Below are 10,790 nucleotides of genomic sequence, written 5' to 3'. Positions count from 1 at the left end.
CATATGGAGGGTATAAATACCATGCATTTATATACTGGTAAGAGAGGAAGAGGTGAAGCAAGTGAAGTCGTTGGAGTGTGATGAATCGTGAGTCTGCGGGACACTGCAAAAGCTAAACTGGATTATGTTCAGAAAGAATTCTGGATGGCATGTCTGGTATAATAATAAACAACTTTATTGCTAAGAATGTCTCTGTAACATGGTGTGTGTCAGTGGTTCGGCTAATATGTAGTTTAGATATGAAAGGTTCTAAGAAAAATAGTAATGACACAGTCACTCACGTAAACATAACTTTCCTGGAGAAGAGGTTGAGGTCTTGCCTCTTACCTTGCCTGCCAGCTGCTGTGTCAGAAGGTTCGGCCGAGTGTCTGTTATAGGTTTCTTATAACTTCTTACAATTTTCGGGGGTTTTGTTGCCAGAATTGTCCCTGAAAGGTGGCTCTGGTCTGCCCATTTCGAAAATATGATTCGATCCAGGTTAACACGTGACCCTTGTATCCGCTGCGTGCCAGCAGCACACCTTTAATGGTGCCGAAGATGTGGTCATAGAAAGAGGGAAGGAGGATCTTAGTTTGCCTAACTCTTGGGGATTGGTATGATGTTAAGCTTCTTCCAAAACAATGGGAATGCTCCATATCTCTGTGTCGTATATATATATATATATATATATATATATATATATATATATATATATATATATATATATATATATATATATATATATATATATATATATATAATCACTGCATCCCATAGTATGGTCAACATGTGAAATCATGAAGTAATGCCATCATTGCCAAGGGCGACGTTACCTTTTGACTTGATGTTCGTTTTTAGTTGATGTGTTGTGGGAGCTTCATCAGTCATATCCTCTGATCCACATGCCATCCTGATCTCTGCCTGTCTAATTGATATAAGTTCTGCTTGCAGGTTCTGAATGTCCTGAGAAAGCTGCCCAGATGCTCCTTAGGATGTGAAAAAATCAAGAAGCCTTTGTGTATGGGTAAGCTGAGGGAAGGGGGGAATCTTTACTAACCTCATACAGGTTGCTACTTTTAGTTTGGAACTTCTCAGAGAGACTTGTATTTTAGTCGGATGATGGGCACCATTCATGCCATTTATTCCCTTTGGTTTTGAGATAAACGTAATGTGCATGACGCACAGCTTCTCTCAGAATACTCCTGTTTTCGAGCATCGGAGATCGTGTGTACAGTTTTCAATAGAATTGATGCCATGATATCTTTGTAGTGAGTGTCATCACTCTAGACCCCCCCTTCCCCATCCGCCTCAGTCTCGTCTACATGTTCCTCCTGTCATTTTTTAGGATTGCATCCTCAGCTGCCTTCAAAACTGCAGTGGTGAACTCTGCGGTATCAGGATCTTCCTGGAGTGTGCTATTTGCCTATCAGTTTTTAAGGTTAGACACTGGTCACCACGTGACAAAAAGTACTCCCTTAAAATCAACCCAAGGTAGACAGGCTACTGAAACTTTCTTACTTTTAACCTCTTGTTTACACACAACCTTTGTCACTGCTATATCTTACCCCAGTCATTTCCCTCCCTATTTTGTCATCCTTCTTATAGACTAAAATGAGAACAAATCAAGATTAGCTTGGAAAGTTTGTCAATTTTTTTTTATGCTTCCCGATTGTAGATACTGTAAATGGTCTCTTTATACTGTGTGTGTTTGTAGTGAATTCTACAAAAACGATCACTTTTAAGGATGGGAATAATCTTTTCTTCATCACTGTTCAACAGAGTTTTTACCCCGAAGCTCAGGTTTAGCCGGCCTATGTGGCAAGGTGTAGGAATACATTGTTGAGCAGCAAGATTTCTGGTACATGTGTATATATATCTCTGATGAGTCGAAGAAAGCGACGGATTGCAATAGTGGATGGTGGGCGTTGAAGCCCCCAGCTGCATTAATCCCCTCTGTGCGAGCTCAGGGATGTCTGGAACATTATTGGGGTTCCTGTTACAAGAACGATGATGACAAAATCATCTGCAGAGAATACTGGGCAGTCAGCCTATACCTTTCCGGCATCTGCCTCGTGTCTGTTTTGTAACAGTTTTATAATTCAATATTCTACAAGTCCAGTACAGAGCAGGACTAATACTGGGTGCCAGTACAACTCCCACTACTCGCAATGGGCGAGCCTTAATGCGTAATCCAGTTAGATACAACAGGGATGAAGGTGACATCGTACGCTCATTTTCTTAACTTTCGTTATCAAACACCTTCATACACAACAACATTTAATTATCCTATACTACCCCCAGGGGCGGCGGACACTATGCTAGATGAAGCAGTCAAACACACCACTTCCGGGTACCCATACGGTTTCCTTGATGCCACTCCAACAGTAAGTCACAAATGCACTCTGCCAAGTACAAGTCCAGTCAGAGAAGGGCTAAATGAGTGAGTTTCCGAAAACAAAGTGAATGTCTCCACACACTTTCCTTCATGCATTAGCCTATGCAGAAAACTCGCAAAGTCCACCTCATTCTGGGTTATCCATAACTCCTCATTTCAGAGCAGTGGTCACGTGGTCTCTTTTGTTTCTGACTTCCTCCATGACTGACCACGCCACTAAGCGCCCAGATCGCGCTTAGTGCGTGGATTTAGGGGCTCTGGTGTCTTCTGTGGAAAATCGGTGGATTATTCAAGAAACGGTAACATTCTAAAACAAAAAAAAAAATAGAATAAAAATCGTATCCCAAATCCCTTGCGGCTTTTCAGCCAACATAAGATGTCTCTCAGTCACTCAGCACTTGCTGCCTCTCAGTCAACAGTTGCTTCCTCTCAACCAGCATTTAACGCCTCCCAGCAGTCACTGCCTCTCGTTCGTTGCTTCTCGTTCTGCGATTTCTCCATTAGCCACAACTCACTGCCTTTCAGCCAACACAGGTGTCCCGTGGCTAGGTTGGCAAGGCACTCAGCTCACATACTGAGTGTCCGTGTTTCGATCCCCGGCATGGGCAGAAACGTTGGGCATATTTCCTTATGCCTGCTGCGCCTATTCACCTAGCAGTAAGTAGGCACCTGGGTGATAGTCGACTGTTGTAGGTGGCATCCGGGAGAGAATACCTTAGATAGGACTGGGGCTTTGAAGTGAGCTTAGGCAGGATAACAGCTCTTAGCCTGTAAAATTGATTTGCGTAAAAAAAAAAAAAGAAACCTGATGCCTCTCAGTCTCAACCAACACTTGGAGCCTCTCAGTCCTCTCCTACTGACACACTACCATCCACAAAATTCCAACTAAGGTTGTGACATGAGTAAAAGAAACATTGCATGAATCACGATAGAGCACACTTCAACAACTATAAAAATCCCCTTAACCCTCGTTGAATAAACACACGAAATATCTGAAATAGTTTGAGAATGATATCGGAGGAAAGGTGTGGGAGCTAATTAGTGCCTTGGACGTAAACACACACCACAAAACCACTCGTGTTAACCCTGGCAAGCAATTTCAACATCAGTTTATCAGCAAAATTAGCAACACACAAAAACACGATATTCCAGCACACTAGCTTGTATATAATCGTGTAACTATTGCACAATGAAGGACAACAGACTCTCTAGCTATTCCACCTGATTCTGTTGAATTATCATTACATGAGTGTGGAATGATGGCTATAAGCTAACAGATGATAGCAGAAAGGCACACAGTGGAGGACAATATCCAAAGGGATGTTTACAATTGGTTTTAAAAATGCAAAATGTACAGCCCATTGTTTTATTTGATCTTGGTGAGGTGAAGAGTGGCAACCTCGAGGCACATCCGTTTAGTCTTGTTATTGTCTTGGTAAATGAGATGTGTTGATTCCATTTAATGATATGAGAATGTGTGTTGCTGTGTAACAGGCACTGCAGCACAACTCTGTATGTGTGTGTGCATATCATTATGCACTCCACACTCAAACTATATTTGCGCGCGCACACACACACACACACACAGAGGCGGTGTGACTAGCCTGTCATATGGCTCCTGGAGTTTAACCTCCACCAAGTGCAAAGTTATGAAGATTAGGGAAGGAATAATTAGACAGCAGACGAAGTATAGGCTCGGGGGTAAAGGCTGCAGGCATCGCTCAAGGATAATCTAGCCTTACCAGAACACTGGACAGGTGACAGTTTGTTTTGTCACGCCCTTTCAGGATCAACACATGAAGTCTCCACATTACCTGACAAAATCTGTTTCTCCTGACCTCCACCCCTATATACAAACTGCATTTCTACCTCCTTCTCTATTAGGACTGAAAAAGCCACCAGTGGCTAAACGTCTCCCTCAATATTATTATTATTATTATTATTATTATTATTATTATTATTATTATTATTATTATTATTATTATTATTATTATTATTATTATTATTATTATAACTAGGAGCTAAACCCATAAGGGTCATACAGCGCTGCTTCTACCCAATAGAATATCCTAAGGTAGCATAAATATCTTCATTTCCACATTCTTCATTTTAAATATTTACAAACCATACCACGGGTGGTGTTAGAACCCGCGATCAGAGCCACAAAACTCCAAGCCGTCGCGTTAGCCACTGGACCAGCTAGCTACAATAAGATTCATCCAACAAGATTACTACATCCTTCCTCTCTGTACTGCAGCACACTCCATGAGGGGCAAGATGTTCTTTATTACAATTATTTGTTATATATCGAAGCCACCAGGGAAACAAGTGGTTTTAAAGCAAAGAACAATACTGCGACTGGCCGAGACTCGAACCCGAGTCTTTAGGCAGCCTCCGGGAAGCCAGACAAACTCTCGACGAAGCTCGGAAACCAGTTTCATTCTCCTCCCGTTTGGATACCAGTTTCACATTGACACCCTCACCTCTCCCTCTCTGCCTCTACACCTCTCACCACTCTATACCTCTTTTTCTTTATTCAGAACAGTTTTACAGGCTAAGAGCTGTTATCGTACCTCAGCTCATTTCACAGCGCAAATGTACTAACACCCGACAGGATGCCATCCACAACAGTTGACTAACTCCCAGGTGCCTAATTACTGCTAGGTGAACAGGAGCAGCATAAATAAAGAAATATGCCCATTGTTTCCCACCCATGCCGGAGATCGAACCATGAACACTCGTTATGTCAACCGAGCCACGAGACTTCCTCTACACTTCTATCTTCCCCTTTCCCTCCACCCCCTCCCCTTCCACCATCCCTCCACACCTCTTCCCTCCTACCAACTTTCACACGTCACGTCTACTGCTGATGAGATAATTAATTAGCTGCTCTCATGTCAAACATCACGATGCTCCTCAGTCCTTGCTTGGACACCTCCATGACAGGGCACTCTGTCCCTGACACAGGTCTCGCAGCCCTCTCCCATGACAGGGCGCGCAGCCCCCTCCCACGACAGGGCTCACTGCCCCTCATGGCAAAGCTCAATGGTCTTATCCAAGATGCGCTTAGTTTTATAACACACAGATTGTCAGACCTGCAGGTGTTAGCCTGACGTAAGTGCTTTACAGCTGGTCAGAAATTAATTGCAGGTTGCAAACCAGGGATCAGACTTGCAGGCTGTGTACAGATGATCAGTGGACCGGCACCACATTGGCTGAAAGAACAAGCCACGGAGGTGAGCATGTTGCAGAGCATATAGCCACATATCAATCAAATGCCCTATGTAGTCGTCATTCACAGCTTCATACACGACATATGTCAGGCCCATCTTCGAGTAAGTTGCACCACCATTGGGCTCACACCTCAAAAAAGCATGTAAAAAAAGAGAGAAAAATTAGAGAGGTTTGCATGAGACTAGTCCCAGAGTTAAGGCAAATGAGCTATGAAAAGAGAGAATTAAAGATACTAGATGATACACAAATAACCCGCATATAGGAGAGGGAGGAGCTTACTAGATAACAGAAGAACCTGGGAGAAGTAGAGAAGGCATGCACAATACTCGGAGAACCTGACAGGGTATACAGGGATAGATTGTCCGAGAGGTGGGAAACAGGTATACGAGTGCACAGTTGGAAGTTAAAGACATATACGAGTCACAGAATGTCAGGGAACATTTTTTAGCCTGAAGGTGGTCAGGAAGCGGAATGACCAGGACAAAGTGGTAGTGGAGGCAGGTTTCATACATAGTTTTAAAAATAAATATGAAAATATGACAAGGTCCACGAGGCTATGAGGGATAAACCCAGTACGAGGAGCTGAGAATCGACCTTTGCAACCATAAAGAGGTGACTACACAAACGCTCACTTTATATATATATATATATATATATATATATATATATATATATATATATATATATATATATATATATATATATATATATATATATATATATATATATTATATTATATATATAGGGAAGCACCACCCCTATGGCTGGACTGGGGACCCTCATCCTCAGAGAAGACAATAAACGTACCTCGGGAAAAACTCAAGGTTCTCCCCGGAGCTGTTTGAATATTTTCTTCTCCTACCACCCCTTAAATTTTATATTCTATGTGAACATTTATTAATGAACAGAATACATTTACAGAAAACACATACATGAATACAATGGTACAATGTGTTAAAGATCATGAGTTTCCTCCAGCTCCTCCGAAGCTGGACGCGAGCCCAGTATGCAGCAAGCATTTTCCCTCTGGATGGCCACGCTGAGGCGCTGGAACATGAAAGTGGCTGCCCTTGGGGTCCCTGGTGGTGTCGATGAGTCTGGAACCCAATTTTTTAAGGAAACGTGTGGCATTTTTCCCCATAATCCCAAGATCTCTGATCCCACTGGGACAAATTGATACTATTGGCTTATGTCCCTGTACTTGCTGATCTTGTACTCCTCCCTGTAGTCAGCAGCTCCTCCCTGTCGCCCAACACTGTGATGGACATAGGTGTCAGCCAGTGTGGACACACAGGTATAGTCCCATGCTAAGAGCTTGCCATTCTTCAGAGGATAGATGGTGATCCCGTCAGGGCGGTTTGCTGGGTTGTGGGTATTGTTGGCTGCTAGTGATCGGGGCTCCCTCTCGGCTGGGCATCCAGCTGTAGCAAGGGTTCTCTTTATGATGTCGTTGACCTCATTGTGTCTTGCATGCCAGCCCTTGGTTTTGGAACAGATAAGACCACGTAGACCGTATTGGTCTGCTTGCGCTTCGCTGCAAATACACGTATATTCTGTGTAAATTGGGGCAGCAAGACGCAGAACCACTGCAATAAGGAGGGTTTTAGGGTCGAGTCGCGTTCCCATTGCCGATATGGGAACTGTTTGGAGGAAGTCCCCAGAGTGAGGTACACTCACAGCCTGGAGACGAGCAGTCTCCCTATCTGATGTTGCAACCCTGAGCATGTAGATGAATGGTTCAGAGAACCGACATATTGATAAATTAGACACATGTGCAACTCTTGGGTATCTTTATTGAGGAAACGTTTCGCCACACAGTGGCTTCATCAGTCCATACGTAGGAGAAACTTGAAGAACAGGAGAAGAATGAGGTAATCAGTCCCTCAACCTTGAGTCGATGTGTTCAGTCCATCAATCTTGAATAGAATATTCTATTGAGCATGTTGGCAAGCACCTTTTCAGCGATCGGGTCATCCCAGCTTGACCGTTTGTGAGCCAGTGCTGCACTAGGGTTTGGTGCTGGAGCTGCAAGAGTCTCCCATTCGGTGATGGCATTGGCATAGCTAGGGTCCTGTGTGTATATATATATATATATATATATATATATATATATATATATATATATATATATATATATATATATGTGTGTGTGTGTGTGTGTGTATATATATGCATATATATATGCAGAAACAATCACTGTGATAAAAAAGTCAGGTGTTGAAAAGTAACCGTGAGGTGTTGTCTCTTCCTTATATACTTCCTGGTTGGTAGATAAGACACATAGGCAACATTTAGGCAACTTTATTCCGAAAACGTTTCGCCTACACAGTAGGCTTCTTCAGTCGAGTACAGAAAGTAGGCAGGAGCAGTAGAGATGTGAAGACGATGCAATCAGTCCATCACCCTTGAAGTCGTAGATTTGAGGTTGTCAGTCCCTCAGCCTGGAGAAGTTCTGTTCCAAAGTCTGGAACTAGGTATACAATACCTGTCGGTATTGTATACCATTTGATATTCACTCTATATACTTCCTGCTGGAGTCGTCTCATGACTTCCTGAAGAAATAAAATGAAAATGAGGGTATCTGTAAAATGTATTTAAGAAAGTTTTTTAGTCTCTGGGAGCTGTAGTATTTACTCATGATACGCGAATATTTACATCCTGGAGGAATTCCATACCAGTGATGATTTGGTTTTTTAATTATAACCATACAGCGGCTAATAATAATAATACAAGATGGTGGAGGGAGTTACCAAAAGCGATGGGCTTAGTTCCTGCATTTCTTTTTATGACATATATCAACACACAAAGAGCGTTAATGACCATAGGGACATTGCTAGCCCAGCAATCTCTTGGGAATCATGCAAGTTTAACAATATAAATTGCAACATACCTAGGTGGTTTAAGTATTGTTTTATGTACTGGATGATTATGAAGGGAAAGACCCTGAAACTTTATGCGTCTCTAATTCTTAATCAGTAAAAGGTTCCATTCAGGTAGCGTTACTGAGGATCATTGATTCTTGTGGAGTCTCTAAGAAGACGCTGATCCTATCTAGCAGCGAAGAATAGTCGATATTTTAAGAGGCAACAGCATGTTGGGGGCTCATTTAAATTTCTGTGACAATGCTGTGGCAAACTTTGCTTTGTGGGAGAAAAGCTTGTGGGAAGATGTTGCTGTTGGTGTAAACTGTTGGTTGTTTACAAGTGGTCTCCGTGAATCCAAATAACAACCGCGGATGTTAATATAGCGTATTAGTATGTTGGTGATCAACACTGTAGACTTCGTACATTGTTATACACTCAACATATACCATTTCTTTAAGTGTTACTTCATAATTTTTATGGTCGTAGTAAATCTGACTTCCCGATAAAGACCGTTATTACGAGATTACTAGGAACAAGAATCCTTACGAGCACAAGATGGGTGCAGGAGGGAGGAAGGTTGTTTATCTCAGGCCATGAAGTAGAGGCTGTCAGTATGCTCAACTTTCACAGAATTCTTTACATTTATGTTACACTTATGATGCTACACTTGGAATTCTACACTCGTGATTCTACACTTATAATGCTCCAAGTACTCGCGTTACACATCTCTGAGTAAACAACACGTTAAATTTTTACTTATCAGTTCGTATTTGAATGCTGAAATGTCTACTTATATGAGTAACTTATGAGGCTGAGGACTTGCTGGACTGCTGTTCCATGACAAAAATTAACATTAACATACGTCACGAAGGTAATTTAAACCCAATTACTCTTACTGAATCTAATGTTAATTCTCATTACGTTAAATTGCTCGTAGGGTTCAACGTTCCTGTCATTAGGAACTGAAATTTAACACCATGGTGAAAATAAGAATAAGAAGAGACAGGTATAATGTTGACGAATGTTTGTTTATATTACTAACATCAAAGATGGCGCCCAGCTTTCAAGGTTCTGGCGCCTTGTGATTAAAGAGTTATTTGTTGCTAGATTACCTGGGATAAATGATGCAGGTAATGACTCAAAAGTCATCTTATTTTGTGTGCGTGCGTGCGTGCGTACGTGCGTGCGTGTACTTATTTGTACTCACCTATTTGTGGTTGCAGGAGTCGATTTACATCTCCTGGCCCCGCCTCTTCGCTGGACGCCACTAGGTCCACTCCCTGCTCCATGAGCTTTATCGTACCTCTTCTTAAAGCTATGTATGATTCCTGCCTCAACTGCATCACTCTCTATATTGTCCCATTTCTTGACAACTCTATAACTAAAGAAATGCTTTTTAACATCTCTGTGACTTATCTGAGTTTTCAACTTATAGTTGTGACCCCTTGTTGCTGTGTCACATCTCTGAAACATTCTGTCACTATCCACCTTATCAATTCCTCTCAGTATTTTATATGCTGTTATCATGTCTCCCCTATCCCTCCTCTCCAGTGTCGTCAGGGTGATTTCCCTTAACCTCTCCTCATAGGACATGCCCCTTAGCTCCGGGACTAGTCTTGTTGCCTGACGTACACAGTGACAGTGTCTTGAACGATTCCTTATTGAGGTGTCAGAGCGTTATTTTAAGGTTTTCCAGTCGCCCAAATGCTGCAGCAGTTATTTGGTTGATGTGCGCCTCAGGAGATGTGTTCGGTATTATACTCACCCCAAGATCCTTTTCCTTGAGTAAGGTTTGCAGTCTTTGGCCACCTAGACTGTACTCCGATAGGCTTCAAAATATTAATGGTGATGATGTGTTCTGTAAGAAGGATAATACCCCCCCCCCCAAAAAAAAAAAAAAAAAAAAAGTCACAATACCCTGACTGGAGCAATACTCAAATAACCCGCACATAAGAGAAACAAATCTTTGATGTTTCGGTTCGACTTCGTGCACGAACTTATGACGACGTTTTGGATCGTAACGTTGTTGTAAGTTTCTGTCTCCTGTATTTGGGTTATCTGTATTTACCTTGATGTTAGTAAGGTTTTGATCCAAGGAACTGGATATATCTTCCTTTCATGGATCGAATGCCACCCATTCCACATGCGCTATATGACCCCTGTGGGTCAAGCGCTTTCCTCCGATTAATATGTATCAATTGTAAACGGCATTAGTCTTCAATGGTGTCTCGGGGCTCGGTTGGCAGCGCACTCACCTCACTTAGTGTTCATGGTTCGATCCCCGGCACGGGTGGAAACGTTGTGCATGTTACCTTACG

At 42.3% G+C, this 10,790-nt stretch overlaps 1 protein-coding gene across 3 annotated transcripts in view; it reads left to right on the top strand.

Moving 5' to 3' along the window:
- LOC128689104 (allatostatin-A receptor-like) overlaps positions 1-10,790 on the top strand; it is a 50,629-nt gene that overhangs the window by 1,447 nt on the left and 38,392 nt on the right. Inside the window, exon 1 of one of the 3 annotated variants that reach the window (XM_053777222.2) lies at positions 914-1,003. The exons of the other annotated variants lie outside the window; for them this stretch is intronic. The gene's annotated coding sequence lies outside the window, so the exon portion shown is untranslated. Of the gene's footprint in view, positions 1-913; positions 1,004-10,790 lie in introns of those variants that run through there. 3 annotated transcript variants of the gene reach the window in all.

Source organism: Cherax quadricarinatus, chromosome 21 (genome assembly GCF_038502225.1).
Source record: "Cherax quadricarinatus isolate ZL_2023a chromosome 21, ASM3850222v1, whole genome shotgun sequence".
NCBI classification, from domain to species: Eukaryota; Metazoa; Arthropoda; class Malacostraca; order Decapoda; family Parastacidae; genus Cherax; species Cherax quadricarinatus.
The sequence above is the reverse complement of the archived record's forward strand: the minus strand, read 5'-3'. Positions and strand labels throughout refer to the sequence as shown.